The sequence below is a fragment of the Vitis vinifera genome, chromosome 5 (assembly GCF_030704535.1).
Source record: "Vitis vinifera cultivar Pinot Noir 40024 chromosome 5, ASM3070453v1".
In the NCBI taxonomy this organism is placed as follows: domain Eukaryota; kingdom Viridiplantae; phylum Streptophyta; class Magnoliopsida; order Vitales; family Vitaceae; genus Vitis; species Vitis vinifera.
Window position 1 is genome coordinate 1,361 of NC_081809.1, and position 11,140 is coordinate 12,500.

Genomic DNA, 11,140 nt, shown 5'->3' on the forward strand with positions numbered 1-11,140 from the left:
TAAACCCTAAACCCTAAACCCTAAACCCTAAACCCTAAACCCTAAACCCTAAACCCTAAACCCTAAACCCTAAACCCTAAACCCTAAACCCTAAACCCTAAACCCTAAACCCTAAACCCTAAACCCTAAACCCTAAACCCTAAACCCTAAACCCTAAACCCTAAACCCTAAACCCTAAACCCTAAACCCTAAACCCTAAACCCTAAACCCTAAACCCTAAACCCTAAACCCTAAACCCTAAACCCTAAACCCTAAACCCTAAACCCTAAACCCTAAACCCTAAACCCTAAACCCTAAACCCTAAACCCTAAACCCTAAACCCTAAACCCTAAACCCTAAACCCTAAACCCTAAACCCTAAACCCTAAACCCTAAACCCTAAACCCTAAACCCTAAACCCTAAACCCTAAACCCTAAACCCTAAACCCTAAACCCTAAACCCTAAACCCTAAACCCTAAACCCTAAACCCTAAACCCTAAACCCTAAACCCTAAACCCTAAACCCTAAACCCTAAACCCTAAACCCTAAACCCTAAACCCTAAACCCTAAACCCTAAACCCTAAACCCTAAACCCTAAACCCTAAACCCTAAACCCTAAACCCTAAACCCTAAACCCTAAACCCTAAACCCTAAACCCTAAACCCTAAACCCTAAACCCTAAACCCTAAACCCTAAACCCTAAACCCTAAACCCTAAACCCTAAACCCTAAACCCTAAACCCTAAACCCTAAACCCTAAACCCTAAACCCTAAACCCTAAACCCTAAACCCTAAACCCTAAACCCTAAACCCTAAACCCTAAACCCTAAACCCTAAACCCTAAACCCTAAACCCTAAACCCTAAACCCTAAACCCTAAACCCTAAACCCTAAACCCTAAACCCTAAACCCTAAACCCTAAACCCTAAACCCTAAACCCTAAACCCTAAACCCTAAACCCTAAACCCTAAACCCTAAACCCTAAACCCTAAACCCTAAACCCTAAACCCTAAACCCTAAACCCTAAACCCTAAACCCTAAACCCTAAACCCTAAACCCTAAACCCTAAACCCTAAACCCTAAACCCTAAACCCTAAACCCTAAACCCTAAACCCTAAACCCTAAACCCTAAACCCTAAACCCTAAACCCTAAACCCTAAACCCTAAACCCTAAACCCTAAACCCTAAACCCTAAACCCTAAACCCTAAACCCTAAACCCTAAACCCTAAACCCTAAACCCTAAACCCTAAACCCTAAACCCTAAACCCTAAACCCTAAACCCTAAACCCTAAACCCTAAACCCTAAACCCTAAACCCTAAACCCTAAACCCTAAACCCTAAACCCTAAACCCTAAACCCTAAACCCTAAACCCTAAACCCTAAACCCTAAACCCTAAACCCTAAACCCTAAACCCTAAACCCTAAACCCTAAACCCTAAACCCTAAACCCTAAACCCTAAACCCTAAACCCTAAACCCTAAACCCTAAACCCTAAACCCTAAACCCTAAACCCTAAACCCTAAACCCTAAACCCTAAACCCTAAACCCTAAACCCTAAACCCTAAACCCTAAACCCTAAACCCTAAACCCTAAACCCTAAACCCTAAACCCTAAACCCTAAACCCTAAACCCTAAACCCTAAACCCTAAACCCTAAACCCTAAACCCTAAACCCTAAACCCTAAACCCTAAACCCTAAACCCTAAACCCTAAACCCTAAACCCTAAACCCTAAACCCTAAACCCTAAACCCTAAACCCTAAACCCTAAACCCTAAACCCTAAACCCTAAACCCTAAACCCTAAACCCTAAACCCTAAACCCTAAACCCTAAACCCTAAACCCTAAACCCTAAACCCTAAACCCTAAACCCTAAACCCTAAACCCTAAACCCTAAACCCTAAACCCTAAACCCTAAACCCTAAACCCTAAACCCTAAACCCTAAACCCTAAACCCTAAACCCTAAACCCTAAACCCTAAACCCTAAACCCTAAACCCTAAACCCTAAACCCTAAACCCTAAACCCTAAACCCTAAACCCTAAACCCTAAACCCTAAACCCTAAACCCTAAACCCTAAACCCTAAACCCTAAACCCTAAACCCTAAACCCTAAACCCTAAACCCTAAACCCTAAACCCTAAACCCTAAACCCTAAACCCTATAACCCTAAACCCTAAACCCTAAACCCTAAACCCTAAACCCTAAACCCTAAACCCTAAACCCTAAACCCTAAACCCTAAACCCTAAACCCTAAACCCTAAACCCTAAACCCTAAACCCTAAACCCTAAACCCTAAACCCTAAACCCTAAACCCTAAACCCTAAACCCTAAACCCTAAACCCTAAACCCTAAACCCTAAACCCTAAACCCTAAACCCTAAACCCTAAACCCTAAACCCTAAACCCTAAACCCTAAACCCTAAACCCTAAACCCTAAACCCTAAACCCTAAACCCTAAACCCTAAACCCTAAACCCTAAACCCTAAACCCTAAACCCTAAACCCTAAACCCTAAACCCTAAACCCTAAACCCTAAACCCTAAACCCTAAACCCTAAACCCTAAACCCTAAACCCTAAACCCTAAACCCTAAACCCTAAACCCTAAACCCTAAACCCTAAACCCTAAACCCTAAACCCTAAACCCTAAACCCTAAACCCTAAACCCTAAACCCTAAACCCTAAACCCTAAACCCTAAACCCTAAACCCTAAACCCTAAACCCTAAACCCTAAACCCTAAACCCTAAACCCTAAACCCTAAACCCTAAACCCTAAACCCTAAACCCTAAACCCTAAACCCTAAACCCTAAACCCTAAACCCTAAACCCTAAACCCTAAACCCTAAACCCTAAACCCTAAACCCTAAACCCTAAACCCTAAACCCTAAACCCTAAACCCTAAACCCTAAACCCTAAACCCTAAACCCTAAACCCTAAACCCTAAACCCTAAACCCTAAACCCTAAACCCTAAACCCTAAACCCTAAACCCTAAACCCTAAACCCTAAACCCTAAACCCTAAACCCTAAACCCTAAACCCTAAACCCTAAACCCTAAACCCTAAACCCTAAACCCTAAACCCTAAACCCTAAACCCTAAACCCTAAACCCTAAACCCTAAACCCTAAACCCTAAACCCTAAACCCTAAACCCTAAACCCTAAACCCTAAACCCTAAACCCTAAACCCTAAACCCTAAACCCTAAACCCTAAACCCTAAACCCTAAACCCTAAACCCTAAACCCTAAACCCTAAACCCTAAACCCTAAACCCTAAACCCTAAACCCTAAACCCTAAACCCTAAACCCTAAACCCTAAACCCTAAACCCTAAACCCTAAACCCTAAACCCTAAACCCTAAACCCTAAACCCTAAACCCTAAACCCTAAACCCTAAACCCTAAACCCTAAACCCTAAACCCTAAACCCTAAACCCTAAACCCTAAACCCTAAACCCTAAACCCTAAACCCTAAACCCTAAACCCTAAACCCTAAACCCTAAACCCTAAACCCTAAACCCTAAACCCTAAACCCTAAACCCTAAACCCTAAACCCTAAACCCTAAACCCTAAACCCTAAACCCTAAACCCTAAACCCTAAACCCTAAACCCTAAACCCTAAACCCTAAACCCTAAACCCTAAACCCTAAACCCTAAACCCTAAACCCTAAACCCTAAACCCTAAACCCTAAACCCTAAACCCTAAACCCTAAACCCTAAACCCTAAACCCTAAACCCTAAACCCTAAACCCTAAACCCTAAACCCTAAACCCTAAACCCTAAACCCTAAACCCTAAACCCTAAACCCTAAACCCTAAACCCTAAACCCTAAACCCTAAACCCTAAACCCTAAACCCTAAACCCTAAACCCTAAACCCTAAACCCTAAACCCTAAACCCTAAACCCTAAACCCTAAACCCTAAACCCTAAACCCTAAACCCTAAACCCTAAACCCTAAACCCTAAACCCTAAACCCTAAACCCTAAACCCTAAACCCTAAACCCTAAACCCTAAACCCTAAACCCTAAACCCTAAACCCTAAACCCTAAACCCTAAACCCTAAACCCTAAACCCTAAACCCTAAACCCTAAACCCTAAACCCTAAACCCTAAACCCTAAACCCTAAACCCTAAACCCTAAACCCTAAACCCTAAACCCTAAACCCTAAACCCTAAACCCTAAACCCTAAACCCTAAACCCTAAACCCTAAACCCTAAACCCTAAACCCTAAACCCTAAACCCTAAACCCTAAACCCTAAACCCTAAACCCTAAACCCTAAACCCTAAACCCTAAACCCTAAACCCTAAACCCTAAACCCTAAACCCTAAACCCTAAACCCTAAACCCTAAACCCTAAACCCTAAACCCTAAACCCTAAACCCTAAACCCTAAACCCTAAACCCTAAACCCTAAACCCTAAACCCTAAACCCTAAACCCTAAACCCTAAACCCTAAACCCTAAACCCTAAACCCTAAACCCTAAACCCTAAACCCTAAACCCTAAACCCTAAACCCTAAACCCTAAACCCTAAACCCTAAACCCTAAACCCTAAACCCTAAACCCTAAACCCTAAACCCTAAACCCTAAACCCTAAACCCTAAACCCTAAACCCTAAACCCTAAACCCTAAACCCTAAACCCTAAACCCTAAACCCTAAACCCTAAACCCTAAACCCTAAACCCTAAACCCTAAACCCTAAACCCTAAACCCTAAACCCTAAACCCTAAACCCTAAACCCTAAACCCTAAACCCTAAACCCTAAACCCTAAACCCTAAACCCTAAACCCTAAACCCTAAACCCTAAACCCTAAACCCTAAACCCTAAACCCTAAACCCTAAACCCTAAACCCTAAACCCTAAACCCTAAACCCTAAACCCTAAACCCTAAACCCTAAACCCTAAACCCTAAACCCTAAACCCTAAACCCTAAACCCTAAACCCTAAACCCTAAACCCTAAACCCTAAACCCTAAACCCTAAACCCTAAACCCTAAACCCTAAACCCTAAACCCTAAACCCTAAACCCTAAACCCTAAACCCTAAACCCTAAACCCTAAACCCTAAACCCTAAACCCTAAACCCTAAACCCTAAACCCTAAACCCTAAACCCTAAACCCTAAACCCTAAACCCTAAACCCTAAACCCTAAACCCTAAACCCTAAACCCTAAACCCTAAACCCTAAACCCTAAACCCTAAACCCTAAACCCTAAACCCTAAACCCTAAACCCTAAACCCTAAACCCTAAACCCTAAACCCTAAACCCTAAACCCTAAACCCTAAACCCTAAACCCTAAACCCTAAACCCTAAACCCTAAACCCTAAACCCTAAACCCTAAACCCTAAACCCTAAACCCTAAACCCTAAACCCTAAACCCTAAACCCTAAACCCTAAACCCTAAACCCTAAACCCTAAACCCTAAACCCTAAACCCTAAACCCTAAACCCTAAACCCTAAACCCTAAACCCTAAACCCTAAACCCTAAACCCTAAACCCTAAACCCTAAACCCTAAACCCTAAACCCTAAACCCTAAACCCTAAACCCTAAACCCTAAACCCTAAACCCTAAACCCTAAACCCTAAACCCTAAACCCTAAACCCTAAACCCTAAACCCTAAACCCTAAACCCTAAACCCTAAACCCTAAACCCTAAACCCTAAACCCTAAACCCTAAACCCTAAACCCTAAACCCTAAACCCTAAACCCTAAACCCTAAACCCTAAACCCTAAACCCTAAACCCTAAACCCTAAACCCTAAACCCTAAACCCTAAACCCTAAACCCTAAACCCTAAACCCTAAACCCTAAACCCTAAACCCTAAACCCTAAACCCTAAACCCTAAACCCTAAACCCTAAACCCTAAACCCTAAACCCTAAACCCTAAACCCTAAACCCTAAACCCTAAACCCTAAACCCTAAACCCTAAACCCTAAACCCTAAACCCTAAACCCTAAACCCTAAACCCTAAACCCTAAACCCTAAACCCTAAACCCTAAACCCTAAACCCTAAACCCTAAACCCTAAACCCTAAACCCTAAACCCTAAACCCTAAACCCTAAACCCTAAACCCTAAACCCTAAACCCTAAACCCTAAACCCTAAACCCTAAACCCTAAACCCTAAACCCTAAACCCTAAACCCTAAACCCTAAACCCTAAACCCTAAACCCTAAACCCTAAACCCTAAACCCTAAACCCTAAACCCTAAACCCTAAACCCTAAACCCTAAACCCTAAACCCTAAACCCTAAACCCTAAACCCTAAACCCTAAACCCTAAACCCTAAACCCTAAACCCTAAACCCTAAACCCTAAACCCTAAACCCTAAACCCTAAACCCTAAACCCTAAACCCTAAACCCTAAACCCTAAACCCTAAACCCTAAACCCTAAACCCTAAACCCTAAACCCTAAACCCTAAACCCTAAACCCTAAACCCTAAACCCTAAACCCTAAACCCTAAACCCTAAACCCTAAACCCTAAACCCTAAACCCTAAACCCTAAACCCTAAACCCTAAACCCTAAACCCTAAACCCTAAACCCTAAACCCTAAACCCTAAACCCTAAACCCTAAACCCTAAACCCTAAACCCTAAACCCTAAACCCTAAACCCTAAACCCTAAACCCTAAACCCTAAACCCTAAACCCTAAACCCTAAACCCTAAACCCTAAACCCTAAACCCTAAACCCTAAACCCTAAACCCTAAACCCTAAACCCTAAACCCTAAACCCTAAACCCTAAACCCTAAACCCTAAACCCTAAACCCTAAACCCTAAACCCTAAACCCTAAACCCTAAACCCTAAACCCTAAACCCTAAACCCTAAACCCTAAACCCTAAACCCTAAACCCTAAACCCTAAACCCTAAACCCTAAACCCTAAACCCTAAACCCTAAACCCTAAACCCTAAACCCTAAACCCTAAACCCTAAACCCTAAACCCTAAACCCTAAACCCTAAACCCTAAACCCTAAACCCTAAACCCTAAACCCTAAACCCTAAACCCTAAACCCTAAACCCTAAACCCTAAACCCTAAACCCTAAACCCTAAACCCTAAACCCTAAACCCTAAACCCTAAACCCTAAACCCTAAACCCTAAACCCTAAACCCTAAACCCTAAACCCTAAACCCTAAACCCTAAACCCTAAACCCTAAACCCTAAACCCTAAACCCTAAACCCTAAACCCTAAACCCTAAACCCTAAACCCTAAACCCTAAACCCTAAACCCTAAACCCTAAACCCTAAACCCTAAACCCTAAACCCTAAACCCTAAACCCTAAACCCTAAACCCTAAACCCTAAACCCTAAACCCTAAACCCTAAACCCTAAACCCTAAACCCTAAACCCTAAACCCTAAACCCTAAACCCTAAACCCTAAACCCTAAACCCTAAACCCTAAACCCTAAACCCTAAACCCTAAACCCTAAACCCTAAACCCTAAACCCTAAACCCTAAACCCTAAACCCTAAACCCTAAACCCTAAACCCTAAACCCTAAACCCTAAACCCTAAACCCTAAACCCTAAACCCTAAACCCTAAACCCTAAACCCTAAACCCTAAACCCTAAACCCTAAACCCTAAACCCTAAACCCTAAACCCTAAACCCTAAACCCTAAACCCTAAACCCTAAACCCTAAACCCTAAACCCTAAACCCTAAACCCTAAACCCTAAACCCTAAACCCTAAACCCTAAACCCTAAACCCTAAACCCTAAACCCTAAACCCTAAACCCTAAACCCTAAACCCTAAACCCTAAACCCTAAACCCTAAACCCTAAACCCTAAACCCTAAACCCTAAACCCTAAACCCTAAACCCTAAACCCTAAACCCTAAACCCTAAACCCTAAACCCTAAACCCTAAACCCTAAACCCTAAACCCTAAACCCTAAACCCTAAACCCTAAACCCTAAACCCTAAACCCTAAACCCTAAACCCTAAACCCTAAACCCTAAACCCTAAACCCTAAACCCTAAACCCTAAACCCTAAACCCTAAACCCTAAACCCTAAACCCTAAACCCTAAACCCTAAACCCTAAACCCTAAACCCTAAACCCTAAACCCTAAACCCTAAACCCTAAACCCTAAACCCTAAACCCTAAACCCTAAACCCTAAACCCTAAACCCTAAACCCTAAACCCTAAACCCTAAACCCTAAACCCTAAACCCTAAACCCTAAACCCTAAACCCTAAACCCTAAACCCTAAACCCTAAACCCTAAACCCTAAACCCTAAACCCTAAACCCTAAACCCTAAACCCTAAACCCTAAACCCTAAACCCTAAACCCTAAACCCTAAACCCTAAACCCTAAACCCTAAACCCTAAACCCTAAACCCTAAACCCTAAACCCTAAACCCTAAACCCTAAACCCTAAACCCTAAACCCTAAACCCTAAACCCTAAACCCTAAACCCTAAACCCTAAACCCTAAACCCTAAACCCTAAACCCTAAACCCTAAACCCTAAACCCTAAACCCTAAACCCTAAACCCTAAACCCTAAACCCTAAACCCTAAACCCTAAACCCTAAACCCTAAACCCTAAACCCTAAACCCTAAACCCTAAACCCTAAACCCTAAACCCTAAACCCTAAACCCTAAACCCTAAACCCTAAACCCTAAACCCTAAACCCTAAACCCTAAACCCTAAACCCTAAACCCTAAACCCTAAACCCTAAACCCTAAACCCTAAACCCTAAACCCTAAACCCTAAACCCTAAACCCTAAACCCTAAACCCTAAACCCTAAACCCTAAACCCTAAACCCTAAACCCTAAACCCTAAACCCTAAACCCTAAACCCTAAACCCTAAACCCTAAACCCTAAACCCTAAACCCTAAACCCTAAACCCTAAACCCTAAACCCTAAACCCTAAACCCTAAACCCTAAACCCTAAACCCTAAACCCTAAACCCTAAACCCTAAACCCTAAACCCTAAACCCTAAACCCTAAACCCTAAACCCTAAACCCTAAACCCTAAACCCTAAACCCTAAACCCTAAACCCTAAACCCTAAACCCTAAACCCTAAACCCTAAACCCTAAACCCTAAACCCTAAACCCTAAACCCTAAACCCTAAACCCTAAACCCTAAACCCTAAACCCTAAACCCTAAACCCTAAACCCTAAACCCTAAACCCTAAACCCTAAACCCTAAACCCTAAACCCTAAACCCTAAACCCTAAACCCTAAACCCTAAACCCTAAACCCTAAACCCTAAACCCTAAACCCTAAACCCTAAACCCTAAACCCTAAACCCTAAACCCTAAACCCTAAACCCTAAACCCTAAACCCTAAACCCTAAACCCTAAACCCTAAACCCTAAACCCTAAACCCTAAACCCTAAACCCTAAACCCTAAACCCTAAACCCTAAACCCTAAACCCTAAACCCTAAACCCTAAACCCTAAACCCTAAACCCTAAACCCTAAACCCTAAACCCTAAACCCTAAACCCTAAACCCTAAACCCTAAACCCTAAACCCTAAACCCTAAACCCTAAACCCTAAACCCTAAACCCTAAACCCTAAACCCTAAACCCTAAACCCTAAACCCTAAACCCTAAACCCTAAACCCTAAACCCTAAACCCTAAACCCTAAACCCTAAACCCTAAACCCTAAACCCTAAACCCTAAACCCTAAACCCTAAACCCTAAACCCTAAACCCTAAACCCTAAACCCTAAACCCTAAACCCTAAACCCTAAACCCTAAACCCTAAACCCTAAACCCTAAACCCTAAACCCTAAACCCTAAACCCTAAACCCTAAACCCTAAACCCTAAACCCTAAACCCTAAACCCTAAACCCTAAACCCTAAACCCTAAACCCTAAACCCTAAACCCTAAACCCTAAACCCTAAACCCTAAACCCTAAACCCTAAACCCTAAACCCTAAACCCTAAACCCTAAACCCTAAACCCTAAACCCTAAACCCTAAACCCTAAACCCTAAACCCTAAACCCTAAACCCTAAACCCTAAACCCTAAACCCTAAACCCTAAACCCTAAACCCTAAACCCTAAACCCTAAACCCTAAACCCTAAACCCTAAACCCTAAACCCTAAACCCTAAACCCTAAACCCTAAACCCTAAACCCTAAACCCTAAACCCTAAACCCTAAACCCTAAACCCTAAACCCTAAACCCTAAACCCTAAACCCTAAACCCTAAACCCTAAACCCTAAACCCTAAACCCTAAACCCTAAACCCTAAACCCTAAACCCTAAACCCTAAACCCTAAACCCTAAACCCTAAACCCTAAACCCTAAACCCTAAACCCTAAACCCTAAACCCTAAACCCTAAACCCTAAACCCTAAACCCTAAACCCTAAACCCTAAACCCTAAACCCTAAACCCTAAACCCTAAACCCTAAACCCTAAACCCTAAACCCTAAACCCTAAACCCTAAACCCTAAACCCTAAACCCTAAACCCTAAACCCTAAACCCTAAACCCTAAACCCTAAACCCTAAACCCTAAACCCTAAACCCTAAACCCTAAACCCTAAACCCTAAACCCTAAACCCTAAACCCTAAACCCTAAACCCTAAACCCTAAACCCTAAACCCTAAACCCTAAACCCTAAACCCTAAACCCTAAACCCTAAACCCTAAACCCTAAACCCTAAACCCTAAACCCTAAACCCTAAACCCTAAACCCTAAACCCTAAACCCTAAACCCTAAACCCTAAACCCTAAACCCTAAACCCTAAACCCTAAACCCTAAACCCTAAACCCTAAACCCTAAACCCTAAACCCTAAACCCTAAACCCTAAACCCTAAACCCTAAACCCTAAACCCTAAACCCTAAACCCTAAACCCTAAACCCTAAACCCTAAACCCTAAACCCTAAACCCTAAACCCTAAACCCTAAACCCTAAACCCTAAACCCTAAACCCTAAACCCTAAACCCTAAACCCTAAACCCTAAACCCTAAACCCTAAACCCTAAACCCTAAACCCTAAACCCTAAACCCTAAACCCTAAACCCTAAACCCTAAACCCTAAACCCTAAACCCTAAACCCTAAACCCTAAACCCTAAACCCTAAACCCTAAACCCTAAACCCTAAACCCTAAACCCTAAACCCTAAACCCTAAACCCTAAACCCTAAACCCTAAACCCTAAACCCTAAACCCTAAACCCTAAACCCTAAACCCTAAACCCTAAACCCTAAACCCTAAACCCTAAACCCTA